The sequence below is a fragment of the Camellia sinensis genome, chromosome 14 (assembly GCF_055761805.1).
Source record: "Camellia sinensis isolate YWXY chromosome 14, ASM5576180v1, whole genome shotgun sequence".
NCBI lineage: Eukaryota > Viridiplantae > Streptophyta > Magnoliopsida > Ericales > Theaceae > Camellia > Camellia sinensis.
In genome coordinates, this window is record NC_138974.1 from 90,759,314 (window position 1) to 90,775,943 (window position 16,630).

At 38.6% G+C, this 16,630-nt stretch overlaps 1 pseudogene; it reads right to left on the minus strand.

The window, feature by feature from the left end:
• Nucleotides 1-15,951, minus strand: part of LOC145789008 (subtilisin-like serine-protease S) — a 24,674-nt pseudogene extending 8,723 nt beyond the window's left edge.
• Nucleotides 15,952-16,630: the final 679 nt, after the last annotated feature.

A 16,630-nucleotide genomic window follows, 5' to 3' on the forward strand; every position in this document is an offset into this window, starting at 1 on the left:
CTCTCTCTCTCTCTCTTATTTTCCCTATTTTTTAATTCAAATTGATGAGTAGGAAATATAAGTCGGTACTAATTATTCTAAATTAATTCATTAATTCGAAGTTTAGATTAATAAATCAAGTTTACTTAATTAATTCAGTTCTCATCTCAAATCACATTAAATTACACTAACTTTATCATACTACTGTGAATCAGGCTCTAAGTTCCTATTCCAAATATTTAACTTTAACCTTATGGTCTACATATTCAGACAAGCTTATTTCCTATTCTTCATATATCTGTTCATATCATCACAAGACAAATAACACATGGAAAATAACACATGGCAATTACTGAACAGATAAACACATAATTAAGGCAAATCACATAATTAGTAGTTAATTAAGACGGTGGTTATTACATTCTCTCCCCCTTAGGATGTTTGGTCCTCCAAACTTAGTTACCTTCTTCCAAGAAGAATGTAGGGTCTAAAAGAAAGAGCTCGGGATATCTTTTCTTCATATCATCTTTCTTTTCCCAAGTTGCATAAATTTCACCATGATTTTGCCAATCCACTTTCACTAATAGGATTTTCTAATTTCTCAACTTCTTGATTCGGTAGTTAACAATCTGAATTGGCCATTTTTCATACATATAATCCTCACTCAAAAGCACATGAGTAGGTTCAATGATATGAAAAGGATCCCGGAGATAATCCCGTAACATTGAAACATAAAACACACTATGCATATGCTCTATATTGGGAAGAAGAGCCACTTGGTACGCTATCAGATTAATCTTCCCAATGATCTCATATGACCTAATGTATAGAGGTACTAACTTTCCCTTGACTCCAAAACGAGTCTGTGTCACGACCCAAACCCGTCCCTATGGTCTTAGCACGGTAATCGGCCAGTAATCCGTGATTACCGAAGGCCTGCTTAACAGTAATAACAGTAATACAGAGTACAGGGGCTGGCAGAAGCCAAAACAACAATAAAAGATGTCCAATGAGCTGTGACAGTCTGTATGCAAAAAGACCTTTTATACATATACACATTTAGTATATACATATATATACAATTATTCAGGTTAGGGACCAAATCCCTACCATAACAGTACAGTACAAGTCTATACAGTCTATACAAAATAGAGACAGAAAGGGAGAATCTAAAACACCCCGAAGCAGCCTTGGCTTGGACACACATGGAACCTCGTAGTGAGGCACGTTGGTTGGCTTGACAAAAAGGGAATTTAACCCAACGCTCTTAGCTCCGTTCCGGTGCCTGAACACCTACATATATATATAAACAGTAAGCTAAAGCCCAGTGAATAACATATGCGTAAAGAGGTTAAGAATGAATGTCCTTTCAGTATTTAAAACAGTTATTTGAACAGTATATCAGTTATTCGATCATAGCAGTCATAAATGGTACATCCAATAGCAAACAGTACAGTAGGTCTTAATAGACCGAACAGTCAATTGATGGCCATCATATCAGTAAACAGTAGTGGTTCCAATATGGGAACCGACAGAGATCTCTATGATAGTAGCAGTACAATACAGTAACAGTAAATTGCTATGGATGCCACGAATACAGTTCGCAAATAGGACAAGCATTCATTCAGTACAAAATATTATTTCAGAAAGCAGTACAGTTGATCCTTCAGAAAATATTCATGATTGAACATATCTTTACAACATTGTTACTCACAAAGTTCTGGGCTACAGATGGGCTAGTGAGCGTCATCGGATGCCAACCCTACACAGTTACAGGATGAACACACATTAAGTTGCACGTTTGGGAAACAATAACTTAGTCCCTATTTTGACTCGGTGTGGTTCTATAGCATTATCCTCAATAATATGCCTTAAACTAGGCCTAGGAATGCCTAGGATGAAATGAGGATGCAAAGATGCATTTTAAAACACTTTTCAAAATTTTCAGAAAATAGGGGTCTTGCTCGAGCGTGGCTTTCTACGCTCGAGCGGACATGCAGACAAAGGATCTCTGCTTGAGCGTGACTTTTCTCGCTCAAGCGGATTGCAAAAGTACTGGATGCATGAAATTCACGCTCGACGGGCGCTCGACCTCCGTTCGAGCGTGAGACACAAGTCCTCGCTCGAGCGTGCATTCCCTCGCTCGAGCGGACTGTAAACACATGCAAAGTACTAGATACACGCATTTCACGCTCGAGCGCTACTTTTCTCACTCGAGTGGACTGCATGATCTTAGAGTGTACGCTCGAGCGTGGAGTTCCTCGCTCGAGCGTGGATCCAAAATCTCAAATTTCCAGATTTGTCTCCAAGCATGAAACTCAACATTTAAAGCATCAAATTCGATCCTTTTGGGCTAATTTTATGGAAAACACTTTAAAACTCATAATATGACATGTTTCAAAGATCAATTTGCAAAATCAAAGCTCAAAGGTAAGTCAATTGAATACCATTTCAAATAAACCTCAAGAACATAATGAACATGCAACATGCATGAATTTAATCAACTTCAAAGCTTCAAATGCATGATCAAATGAGTCAATTCACTCCAAAACATGATGAATTCATGGACTATAACCCAAATATGGACATGCATGTGAGCATTCTAAGAAAACAACCTCAAAACTCAACAATGTATATATGCATGCAAGATTCAAGCTTCAATTCAACATTTTGAACCAATTCTAGACTTAGATCACTAAAGACTCAATAACCATGCAAGGTACAACTAGAATTCATAATCAAGAAGATGAATATCCTACCTTAGGTCTTGAATTCAAGATATACAAGCTCAATTTGCAATTATCCTTCAAATCTCCTAAGTTTCAAGCCAATTTGATGAACTCAAGCTCCTCTTCCAACTCCCTAGCTCTTTCTCACGCTTTTGGTCTAGGAAGTGAACATAAAATGATGCAAGACTAAGCTCTAAACAAGAAGTGTGAGGTGGCCCACTAGATGGCAAAATGGTAGTTACGACAACTAATGCGATTCAACACTATTTAATCTAATTTAATCATACCAAATCAAATTTCAATTAAACATACCATAAAATCACATAAATTCTAATTAGCATAAAACACTAATCAATTTTAGATTCGGCTGCCGATAAGGCCTTCAATTTGCATTTTAAAACACAAAACATGAACAGATCATTTAACAGTCAAACAGATAGATTTACATTTAAACTAATACACTCAATCAATCAGTTCAGAATTTCGGTCAATCAGTCACTTAACATGCTTAATAATAGATTAGCACTAATCAGTGGTGAGGGTTGTCACAGTCTCCCCTCCTTACAAAGAGTTTGGTCCTCCAAACTCGAATTACCTTCATTTTGGAAGAATACTGGATTTAGTGGGAACAATTCAGGATATCTCTTGATTATATCGTCTTTCCTTTCCCAAGTGGCATACACACCACCATTGTTTTGCCAATCAACTTTCACTAACGGAATCTCTTTGTTCCTCAACTTCTTGATCCGTCTTATAATCTGAATAGGCCGTTCTTCATAAGTGTAGTCATCACTTAGCACTACACGGGTAGGCTCAATCACGTGGAAGGGATCCTGGAGGTAATCCCTCAACATTGAAATATGGAACACGTTATGCATATGCTCTATTTCAGGAGGAAGCGCTACCTGATACGCCACCGGATTAATCTTTTCAATATTCTCGTACGGTCCGACATATCGCGGCGCTAACTTGCCTTTAACCCCAAAACGGGTCTGGCCTTTCATTGATGTCACTTTAACAAAAATGTGATCACCTACTTCATATTCTCTTTCTCACTTTCGGACATCCGCATAACTTTTCTGTGGGCTTTGTGCGGTTTTCAATCTCTGTTGAATCAGTTTCACCTTTTCTGTGGTTTCCTGTACAATCTCGGGCCCAAGCAAAGGCCCATCTCCAACTTCTGCCCAACAAATAAGAGATCGGCATTTTTTGCCATACAAAGCCTCGAAAGGCGCCATACCAATGCTTGAATGAAAACTGCTGTTGTAGGTGAATTCAGCCAACGGTAAGTGGCTTTCCCAATTTCCCTGAAAATCAAGGACACACATTCGCAGTAAATCCTCCAGAGTCTGAATGGTTCTTTCTGACTGGCCATCTGTCTGAAGATGGTATACACTACTCAGTCTCAGTTCGGTACCCAATGCTGTCTGTAGGCTTTGCTAGAATCTCGATGTAAACTTTGAGTCCCTATCAGAAACAATGGACACAGGCACTCTTTGCAATCTAACAATCTCATCAATATAGATTATAGCCAATTTGTCCGTATTATAAATTGTTTTGATAGGTACAAAGTGAGCAGATTTAGTCAGTCTATCGACAATAACCCAAATTGAGTCCATACCTTTACTGGAGCGAGGTAAACTAACAATGAAATCCATAGTGATATGTTCCCATTTCCACTCCGGTATCAGTAAGGGCTGCAGTAAGCCTGTGGGTCGTTGATGTTCGGCTTTGACTTGTTGGCAATGAAGACATTTCGATACAAAGTCAGCAATTTCTTTCTTCATTCCCGGCCACCAGAAATTCAGTTTCAAGTATTGATACATTTTCGTATTTCCTGGATGGATAGACAGTTTTGAATTGTGGCCCTCTTACAGAATTCTTCTTTTCAGTTTAGAATCACTCGGTACACATAATCTTTCCTAAAATTTCAGTACATTGTTCTCAAATTTGAAATCCGGCCTTAGTTTAGATTCTCGTTCATCAATGATCTTCTTCAAGAAGTCATCCCGTTGCTGTTTCTCTTTAATCTCTTCAATAAGTGTTGGTTGAGCAGAAATAGCAGTTAAGGTTCCACCTTGTTTGCGCAAAACGATCTCAACTTTAAGTCTTTTAAGGTCACCTAACAATTCTTTCTGCCTGGTGAGTAAACAGGCTAAATTTCTAATCGATTTCTGACTCAATACATCGGCAACAGTGTTAGCTTTTCCCGGATGGTACAAAATTTACAAATCATAACCCTTTATCAGTTGTAACCATCTCCGCTGCCTCATGTTCAGTTCTTTCTGTGTGAAGAAGTACTTCAAACTCTTGTGGTCTGTATACACCTCACACGTTGCCCCATAAAGGTAGTGACGCCAGATTTTCAATGCAAACACTACTGCAGCAAGTTCCAAATCATGGGTCGGGTAGTTCTTTTCATGTGGTCTCAGTTGTCGGGAAGCATACGCAATCACTTTACCATTCTGCATTAAAACACATCCCAAATCCTTATAAGAGGCATCACTAAATGTAGTATAACCATCCGTACCTGAGGGTAGGGTAAAAATCGGTGTAGTCACAAGTCGAGTCTTTAACTCTTGAAAAGCTGATTCTCTCTGGTTAGTCCAGTCAAATGATATCCCCTTTTGAGTCAATTGAGTCAGTGATAGGGCAATTTTGGAGAAGTCTTTGACAAACCTTCTGTAATACCCGGCTAAGCCTAGAAAACTTCGGACTTCGGTAACATTTGTCGGTCTTGGCCAATTCACCACTGCTTCAATTTTCTGCAGATCAACAGAAATTCCATCATTACTGATTACATGTCCCCAAAACATTACATTATCAAGCCAAAATTCACACTTTGTCAATTTAGCACACAATTTCTGTTCTCTTAGGGTCTGCAAGGCAATTCTCAAATGATGTTCATGTTCTTCTGTGCTTTTGGAGTAAATCAAAATGTCATCTATGAAAACAACTACAAATTCATCTAGGAATGGTTTGAAGATTCTGTTCATAAGATCCATAAATGCAGCAGGTGCATTGGTAACTCTGAAAGGCATAACTAAGAATTCATAATGTCCATACCTCGTTCGAAAGGCAATCTTTTCAATGTCCCCTGTCTTGACTTTCAACTGGTGGCATCCAGATCTAAGGTCAATTTTGGAGAACAGTTGGGCACCCTGTTACTAGCCAAATAAATCATCAATACGAGGCAATGAATATTTGTTTTTCGCTGTTATCTTGTTCAGTTCACGGTAGTCAATGCAAAGTCTCAGTGAGCCGTCTTTTTTCTTTACAAATAAAACTGGTGCGCCCCATGGTGAAGTATTGGGACTGATGAACATCTTATCTAACAACTCTTGTAGTTGAACTTTCAGTTTTTTCAATTCAGTCGGTGCCATTCTGTAAGGAACTTTAGATACTGGCTGTGTACCCGGAATCACATCAATGGTGAACTCGATCTCCCTATCAATCAAATCCCCTGGCAAATCATTTGGAAAAACATCTGGGAATTTTCTGACTATAGGAATACTGTTCACATCAGTCTTAGTATTAGTAGGTACAGTCAATACACAACACAGATACCATTTACACTCATTTTTAATCAGTTTAAAAGCTTTCATAGACAAAATCAGATATGGGGGAGGTACTACTCCAACTCCATTAAACACAAATTCAGGCAATCCAGGTAGACAGAAAATAACTTGTTTTGTTACACAATCTATGGTAGCATGATATTTTGTTAACCAATCCATTTCCAATATCACATCAAAATGATCAATATTCAATGGCAGTAAATCAATATACAAATGCGCATCTTCAACAATAATCTCACATGCAGGGTACATATAAGCACAAGTCATGGATCCCCCAACAGGTGAAGAGACAGCTAACAGATAGTTCATAGGTTCCAGTGGTCTATTTAATTTTCGCGAAAAAGCATGCGATACATATGAATGTGTAGACCCCGAATCAATCAGAATATATGCATTTTGAGCACAAATTAAGAGTATAGCTGACACAACGGTCTCAGTATTCTGTACATCTCTCGGTACGCGTGCAAACACTCGGCCTTGCCTTATAGGCTCTTTTCCAGTAGCTTTGGGGTTAGGTTTCGGTGGAGCAGTTGATGCTGCGCTTGGTGCAGCTTTACTATTGCCCTGAGGAGCGGAAGGGCAATCTTTGACCATGTGGCCCACCTTGCCACACCTATAACAAGCATCTGAAATTTTATAACAAACCCCTTTATGTTTCTTACCACATTCAGAACAGGGTGGTATGGAACCACTTCCCTGACTGGAACTGGTTGTTGACCCTGTATTTTGCTTTTTGTTCGATAAAGTATTTCGGCCTTTCTTAAACTTGAAGCCTCGTCTCTTATCACCCCACTCGGTCGCTGGTGTTTCAGTCTGTTTCAGTGCCTTGATGTTCTACTCAGCCATTTTTGCTCGGTCAAGAACATCTACATATTTCAGTAACTTCAAAACATTGATTCTGTCAAGGATTTTAACATTAAGGCCGCCTTCAAACTTCCTGGCCTTTTTGTAATCGGTATCCACCATGTGTGGTGCATATCTGGCGAGTTCAGTGAATTTTGATTCGTACTCAACTACGGACATAGTGCCTTGTCTCAGTTGTTCAAATTCAGTCACTTTTCTGTCCCTGACACACTATGGAAAGTATTGACTCCCTTAAACTGTGCCCAATTCATGACAGTATTGGTGTCGTGGACCAGCATCCACCACCTTCTAGGTAGCCAGTAGCACTTTGTGTGCTTCAGAACATGGAAAGACTTCAAACAATTTCTCGGTCTCTAGGACCCATGCTTCGGCCTTTAATGGTTCAAGGCCTCCTTGGAATGATGGTGGTTTCATTTTACTGAACTTCTACGTTAGGGCAATTATGTCATCATTCACATTCGGTTCCGGTTGTATCGGAGGAGGTGGGGGCTGTTGGTTCTGTTGTAGCCTTAAGGCCTCAGTTAGCAGTTCCACTGTTCTTTCTAGCCTTGCCATTCTGGCCTCAGATGATTTAGGTTTATCAACATTTCTTGCGTTATCCATTTCACTATAGACAATTATGACAATTATAAACATAGACAGTTGCATACTTAACATATTAACACATTAGCACATACATTCTTGCCATGGCCACACACACTTATCAATGCTCATGCAATGCCTTATTCACTTTTCTAGGACATCCTATAACTCATTTGGACACGTGTGTGCGGTATAACTCGTTGTTTAGTATCGCTCTGATACCACTCTGTCACGACCCAGACCCAAATCTGCCCTATGGGTTTAGCACTGTAACCGGCAAGTAATCCGTGATTACCGAAGGCCTGCTTAACAGTAATAACAGTAATACAGAGTACAGGGGCTGGTGGAAGCCAAAACAATAATAAAAGATGTCCAATGAGCTGTGATAATCTGTATGCAAAAAGACTTTTCATATATATACACATTCAGAACCAAATAGTAAATACATACATATACAATCATTCAGGTTAGGGACCAAATCCCTACCATAATAGTACAGTACAAGTCTATACAGTCTATACAAAATAGAGACAGAAAGGGGGAATCTAAAACACCCCGAAGCAGCCTTGGCTTGGACACACATGGAACCTAACAGTGAGGCACGTTGGTTGGCTTGACAAAAAGAGAGTTTAACCTAACGCTCCTAGCTCCGTTCCGGTGCCTGAACACCTACATATATATATAAACAGTAAGCTAAAGCCCAGTGAATAACATATGCGTAAAGAGGTTAAGAATGAATGTCCTTTTAGTATTTAAAATAGTTATTTGAACAGTATATCAGTTATTCGATCATAGCAGTCATAATGGTACATCCAATAGCAAACAGTACAGTAGGTCTTAATAGATCGAACAGTCAATTGATGGCCATCATATCAGTAAACAATAGTGGTTCCAACATGGGAACCGACAGAGATCTCTGTGACAGTAGCAGTACAGTACAGTACCAATAAATTGCTATGGATGCCACGAATACAGTTCGCAAATAGGACAAGCATTCATTCAGTACGAAATATCATTTCAGAAAGCAGTACAGTTGATCATTCAGAAAATATTCATGATTGAACGTATCTTTACAACATTGTTACTCACAGAGTTTTGGGCTACAGATAGGCTAGTGAATGTCCTCGGATGCTGCCAACCCTACACAGTTACAGGATGAACACACACTAAGTTGCACGTTTGGAAAACAATAACTTAGTCCCTATCTTGACTCGGTGTGGTTCTATAACATTATCCTCATTAAGATGCCTTAAACTAGGCCTAGGAATGCCTAGGATGAAATGAGGATGCAAAGATGCACTTTAAAACACTTTTCAAAATTTTCAAAAAAACAGGGGTCTCGCTCGAGTGGACATGTAGATAAAGGATCTCCGCTCGAGCATGACTTTCCTCGCTCGAGCGGACTGTAAAAGTACTGGATGCATGAAATTCATGCTCGACGGGCGCTTGACCCCCGTTCGAGCGTGAGACACAAGTCCTTGCTCGAGCGTGTATTCCCTCACTCGAGTGGACTGTAAACACATGCAAAGTATTAGATACACGCATTTCACGCTCGAGCGCTACTTTTCTTGCTCGAGTGGACTGCATGATCTCAGAGTGTACGCTCGAGCGTGGATCCAAAATCTAGAATTTCCAGATTTGTCTCCAAGCATGAAACTCAACATTTAAAGTATCAAATTCGATCCTTTTGGGCTAATTTTATGGAAAACACTTTAAAACTCATAATATGATATGTTTCAAAGATCAATTTGCAAAATCAAAGCTCAAAGGTAAGTCAATTGAATACCATTTCAAATAAACCTCAAGAACATGATGAACATGCAACATGCATGAATTTAATCAACTTCAAAGCTTTCAATGCATGATCAAATGAGTCAATTCACTCCAAAACGTGATGAATTCATGGACTATAACCCAAATATGGACATGCATGTGAGCATTCTAAGAAAACAACCTCAAAACTCAACAATGTATATATGTATGCAAGATTTAAGCTTCAATTCAATATTTTGAACCAATTCTAGACTTAGATCACTAAAGACACAATAACCATGCAAGGTACAACTAGAATTCATAATCAAGAAGATGAATATCCTACCTTAGGTCTTGAATTCAAGATATACAAGCTCAATTTGCAATTATCCTTCAAATCTCCTAAGTTTCAAGCCAATTTGATGAACTCAAGCTCCTCTTCCAACTCTCTAGCTCTCTCTCACGTTTTTGGTCTAGGAAGTGAACACAAAATGATGCAAGACTAAGCTCTAAACAAGAAGTGTGAGGTGGCCCACTAGATGGTAAAATGGTAGTTACGGCAACTAATGTGATTCAACACTATTTAATCTAATTTAATCATACCAAATCAAATTTCAATTAAACATACCATAAAATCACATAAATTCTAATTAGCATAAAATACTAATCAATTTCAGATTTGGCCGCCGATAAGGCCTTCAATTTGCAGTTTAAAACATAAAACATGAACAGATTATTTAACAGTCAAACAGATAGATTTGCATTTAAACTAATACACTCAATCAATCAGTTCAGAATTTTGGTCAATCAGTCACTTAACATGCTTAATCATAGATTAGCACTAATCAGTGGTGAGGGTTGTCATAGTTTGCCCTTTCATCGGTGTGACTTTGACAAAAACATGATCTCCTACCTCATATTCTCCCTCTCGTCTACGAACATTCGCATTGCTTTTCTGTCGGCTTTGTACTGTTTTCGCCGTTGATGAATTAACTTTACTTTTTCCGTTGTTTCTTGCACAATTTCGGACCCCAACAAAAGTCTATCTCCAACCTCAGCCCAACAAATCAGTGACTGACATTTTCTGCCATATAACGTCTCGTAAGGTGCTATCCTAATGCTTGAATGAAAGCTTTTATTATAAAGCCAAATGGGTTTTCCAATTTCCTTGAAAATCCAACACACACATACGTAACATATCCTCCAAAGTTTGTATTGTCCTTCTTGATTGGCTATTTGTCAGTGGATGATATGCACTGCTCAATCTCAGATTTGTTCCTAATGCCTTTTGTAAACTTTACTAGAACCTCGAAGTGAACTTTGGATCCTTATTAGAAACAATTGACATATGCACTTTATGCAATCTTACAATCTCATTAATATAAAGTGTAGCTGTAGCTTGGCTTTTCGTGCTCCCTTTCGGAAGAATGAATAGCCCGTACAGTTCGGACTCCATTTGTGGGTTCTGAATCTAATTCCACAAGTGCAATGTGAAATAGTGAAAACACAAAAAGAGTCCAAATCTGACAATTTATTTTGGAAAATTGATGTTTTGAATCAAATGCCAAAAATGGACTGCTTTGCCAGATATCAGAGTTGCCACCTAAATATTTATTTTGAAAAATTTAGGAGACCCGTGACTCGTGCCAAAGGCCATTAATCCGCCGTTACAAAGTGTCTTAGTTCGATAACTTAGGTATAAGAGGGGAAGGTCATTAATTAAGCACTCCACCCACCCGATCAAAGATCGGCCTCTGCTAATCATGATGTGATTCTTATATACAATATATGTTCTTATTTTATTTTTAACATACAAGTATAGACTAATTTCACTAGAAGTTGGAACGTTTGATTTCATGTTTGTTTTGAAAAAGTATTTTGAATATGTACCACTTGAAAAAGTGATCTCATATATATACATTAATCAAAGTATCCCAATTTCAGTGAATAGCCTTCATCCTTAGGCATTCAAACAGGTATATCAAGTAAGCATTTAGTCTCATGGTAGTATGTTTGATATGGTAGCAATCACACTCATGCAATATGCTAAAACAAAACGCTTACCTTATGTCCGAAGGCGAGTCAAAAGAAAGCAAATAGTTAGAAAAAAATGTATGATCGTAATTAATGCAATATGACTAATGCAACACATACAACGTGCAAGTAATAAGCTCGGTTATTAGTATGGCATGCGAGTCAATTCAAGGCATGTGATAGCGCACGTATTCAAGTAAAGCGGTTGAATTTGACATTCGAATAATATGATGAGCCGAACTTTTATGCATGCAAAGCGAATGGATGTAAGTTATGGAAATGCTAATTTGAAAATATGATGTCCCTATGCTAACCATCATAAACAGATAAATAAAAGAGAGAAAGAATGGGGGTTGGAAGACATACAACTTATTACATATTTGTCCTCGCGAAGGAGGGTCCGAATGTCCAAGTGCCCGAATAAATAATTATTACAAATCTGAATGAATAATAACTAAAGGAGCTGTCTAATTTATTACAACAAATATGCAATGATTGCGCGATGCTCCTCAAGAATTACTCTGTCTGCCTTGTTGGGAACTGTTTTGTTTCACCCTATCATTACTTTCAACCAAAAGTGTATTGTTTGTAATTTATTGGAGCCTTGCCAACCCAGAATGCGACTCAGTCAAGCCCCAAATAAACAAATTCAATCATACCTTGTTTTCTTGCGGAAATCTGTTTTTTGTGACTGAGGTGAAACAGTGCAGATAGGGTATTCCTAGTCATTTTTGTCTCTTCTACCTTTCTCTATCACAGAAAATACTCAAGAGAGGAGCGAACTTGGTTCCCAAACCATCTATGGTTGCAAGTTGATTTGCAAGATGATTTTGGACACGATAGGACAAAGATCAATAAATGCAATGCATAACAACCACCCCTCCCTCCTATCATGAAGTGAAGTCAAGAAGGGAAGCAGTGACACTTCAAGGTTCATCAAAATATCATGAATTGATGTAAGACAAGCCTTGACACAATAGACTCCGACATAACGTCTGGCCGTAAAGACGCTTCAAGATTTATCAAAACATCATGAATTGATGTAAGACAAGTTTTGACACAATAGACTCGGTATAACGTTCGACCGAATCTAGTATTAGTTCTTTATGTCGGTTGTAATCCAATTAATCAATTTTATTAGCATTTTTTTTATTACCTTTCCATTTCTTTTTCTTTTCTCCTTTTTGTTCAAAAGTGATATTTACGTCCACTAAGTCCAAAACATAATAAAGGGAAACAAGCATCAACTTAACCCGAGAAAATAAACCTTATTTTCTTCAGAAAAAATTACAAAGGAAGAGTCAAACTCATTTACAAGCGATAAGGGAAAACCCAAAGTGAGCAATAATGACTTGAAATCCAAACTTGATAATAAGCTATAATGACACTTTCCTTGGTGATTTCCAAGGGTTTAACTAGAAAGTTAGTCCCTTAAAAGTAAACACATCGATGATAAAAAGAAATAAAAAAAATAAAAGATTGGCTTTAGTATAAGAAAGATGTATGACTTTGGTAATGAACCTCCGAAGAGATTAAACCATTAAGCATGGAAAAATTTCTTTCTTATACTTGAATAATAATCTCAATTTTTCACAATTTTTTAATCGAAATAAGTAAAGAATGGAGGGAGGTTGCATAGATGATTATGTGAAGTTGATTAATTGGTAAATACAACACAAACATAATATTAAAATAAAAATTATTGACATAAATTAAACAGCCCCTAATAGCATAATTTAAGTTAGAAAATGTGAATAAATTCAAGCTAGTAAACAAATTTACGAAAGGGTGGCTAACCCTCCCCCCCACCACTTTTATAACTTCAAATCACATATTTTAGATGTTGAAAAATGCCCCAAATCAATCCCAAATCAACCCCAAAACAGTGGCAAAAATTAGAGAAAACACGTGGGAAACACAAGGATAAAAGCTTGGAATAAGGTTCAAGCAAGGGTGATTAACCCCTCCACCTTTGGGTAGCTTTTAATCACAAGTTTCAGTCCTTAAAACAGTACCAAAATAGTATAAAAACAAAAGAATAAGGTGAACAAAGATTGAAATAAAACAAAGGAAGCTTTACCTCTTGTAGAGAATGTGCTCTTGTTGTAAACCAAACTTGATTCCAAAGCACTCTCAAGTTTGAGTTATGATCTTCAAGTCTGCATACATCTCTTTGGAGCCATTTTAGCTGCCATGCCATATTAATGGGTTTTGGAGTCCATTTTTGCATGTTAAATTTCTGTTTTGGCTTGTCCAAGTCATGCCATGAGTGGTCATGTTGGTGGGAGTGAAGTGCCTCCTTTTTGTGCCTTAACCTTAGGACCATTGGTTTGCTTGTTAGCATGAGTATTGGTCCACCTTTTAGGCACTTTTTGGCCACTGTTTTGGGGTGGATCAAGGCCTGCCCCTTTATGGTATAAGGCTCTCTTGCATGCTTGTCTTATGTCCATTGCATAATTGTCTCATCAAGTGTGGTATTGCGTTGATTCTATTGCTTAAATTGTCCATATTTACATTGCATTTGCATCTTGTATGCCTAACATTGCATGCTTGCCATACTAGTTGCATGACACTTGGTATGCCTTGCATCTTGATATCATGTTGCATTTTGAGCCATGTTTGCATAACATGCATTGCATTGCTTGGTTTGGGGTGTCAAACCTAGTGTGAGGGTTAAGGGGCGTTCATACTATAAGTGATGTAACGTGCCTTAACTCTCGGTCACCGGGGCCTTTGACTTCGACATGATAAGGCCTTGGTCCTTATTTGTGTGTTGCATGCATTTTTTTATCAAATGGCAAGCTCGATCTCTTGGGCTATCATGCACCATTGATGGCTCGAGTATCGAGGGCCATGTTTCCCTGAGTTCAACACATGATGGGAAACATGACCATGCTCACATGTGCCTGAAATCCCATGCCATATACTGTCTGTTCTCTGTTGCTGTCAAAACTGTCTCCTGCAGGAAGTTTCTGCCGACAGGCAGAATTCAGTGCCGACCGGCCATTGGTGAATGGCCGATAAATCCAGAAGCAGCCGATGGAAATTATGCACTGCCGGTGGGAAGTTCCCCCAGCCGGTGTTACTCTGCAGTATGCAATAAACCTGTCCCAGCATTTTGGAATTTTTCAGAGAGATAGGGCAGTGTAAGCAGAGACAGCCTTGGTATGGTGCGGGTTTTCCGGGCAAGGCAGGTTCGAACATGCATCATTCGCGCATCTCGAGGCAGAGGCTGTGGCCATCTTTCTCCTTCATTTTGCATTCTTTCTATTAATTAAGTAGAAATTCTATAATAATTAATTTATTTGTTATTCGGACTGTAATATTTATTTGTACCCTCCGAGCGAGGGCAAATCTGTAATAAGTGTGTGTGAGTGGGGTGTATGTCTTCCAATCCCACGTCTTTCTTCCCTTTTATTTACCTGCTTATGATGGTAGACTAGGGCATATTTAAAATTAGCATACCTTATGCAATGCATGCGTGCATTCATACATCTGTCCTGCATACACCGGGCTCGGTACATCATGCTAACTGCATTTGTATTTCAAATTCCAAATTGAATACGTGCATCAATTGGTTGCATTTCACATGCCATGTTTAGGTTAGCCGAGCCTACTCTAATTGCATATTGCATGTGTTGCATTAGTCAACTTGACATGAACTAGGACATGCATGTTTGCTAACTAGTTTGTTGTTTTGGCGCGGAGTACGATGTAAGTATTTTCGCTTTAGCATATTGCATGCGTGTAAATGTTGCCATGATAATGTGCTTACCATGTGACTAAGTGCTTATATGAGATGAACTGTTTGAATGCCCATGGGTGAAGGTTGGATTGTTTGAATTGGAAAAACTCGTTGAAATCCGTGTTTTAGCCTACTTGCGAGCAGCAAATTCCAAAGCACTTTTCAAAACAAACGGATATGCAATGTTTGTTTCCAAATTAGGCAATCCAGTCTATACTTGTTTACTGTGCGCATAATATAGTAATTCTAGGCTAACAAATGGAATAAGAACATATAACGTTTTCAAAAAAAGGATATCACGGTTAGTAGAGGCCGATCTTCGGATCGGGCGAGAGGGGGTGCTCATAGCTGACCTTCCCCAAATCGTACCCTAGCTCCCGAGCCGAGGCAACTCTGGTGATGACGGACATGTGGCCTTCGGCACCGAGTCAGGGTTTCCTAAATTCCCCCTTTAAAAATATGTAGGTGGCGACTCTGTATCTGGCAAAACAGTCCATGTTTGGCACTTCTTTCCTAAAATCTGTTTTCTCAAAACGATTTGCCAGATTTGGACTCTTTGGTTCAAGATTAAGAACCGTGACACAAATCGAGTCCGAACTGTAGTAGCGGAGTCCCTCGCGGACGCGTCTACAGGATGCTCTTCCTCAATTTCTGATTCAACTTCATTAGGATTAGTATCATCCTCCATATCTCCAATAAGTGGCTGCACATCTCCCCCATTTTCATCATCCACCGAATATGAAGGAGATAGATCTATGTCAATGAGATCACTAGTTTTTGGTTCTGGTTAATCACCTTTGCCAAAGTCTTCAATTGTTTGGTCTTCAAGAAACACAATATCATAGCTTCGAATAACTTTCTTGTCGACCAGAGCCCATATTCTATAACCAAATTCATCACGCGAATAGCCAAGAAAAGTGCATTGTCTTGACTTGCTATCAAGCTTGGACCTCTCATCTTTTGGAATATGAACAAAAGCTTTATAACCAAACACTCTCAAGTGCTCATAAGACACATCTTTGCCGGTCTAAACTTTTTTCGAAATATCACCATTCAAAGGATAAGAAGAAGACAAATTGATTACGTCAACTGCTATCCTCATTGCCTCACCCCAAAAGGATTTTAGCAATTTAACATGTGAAAGCAGATATCATGTTCTTTCCACAATAGTGCGGTCAGCAATGCCATTTTGTTTCTTAACTGTCTTTTGATGCCTAATACCTTGGCTGGGACAATTCTCATCAAATGGCCCAACAGATTCACCACCATTGTTTGTTCGGATTCACTTCAATTTTTGTCCTGTTTCTCTTTCAACCATGGCCTGAAAATGCTTAAAAACATCTAGAACTTGATCTTTAGTTTTTAGT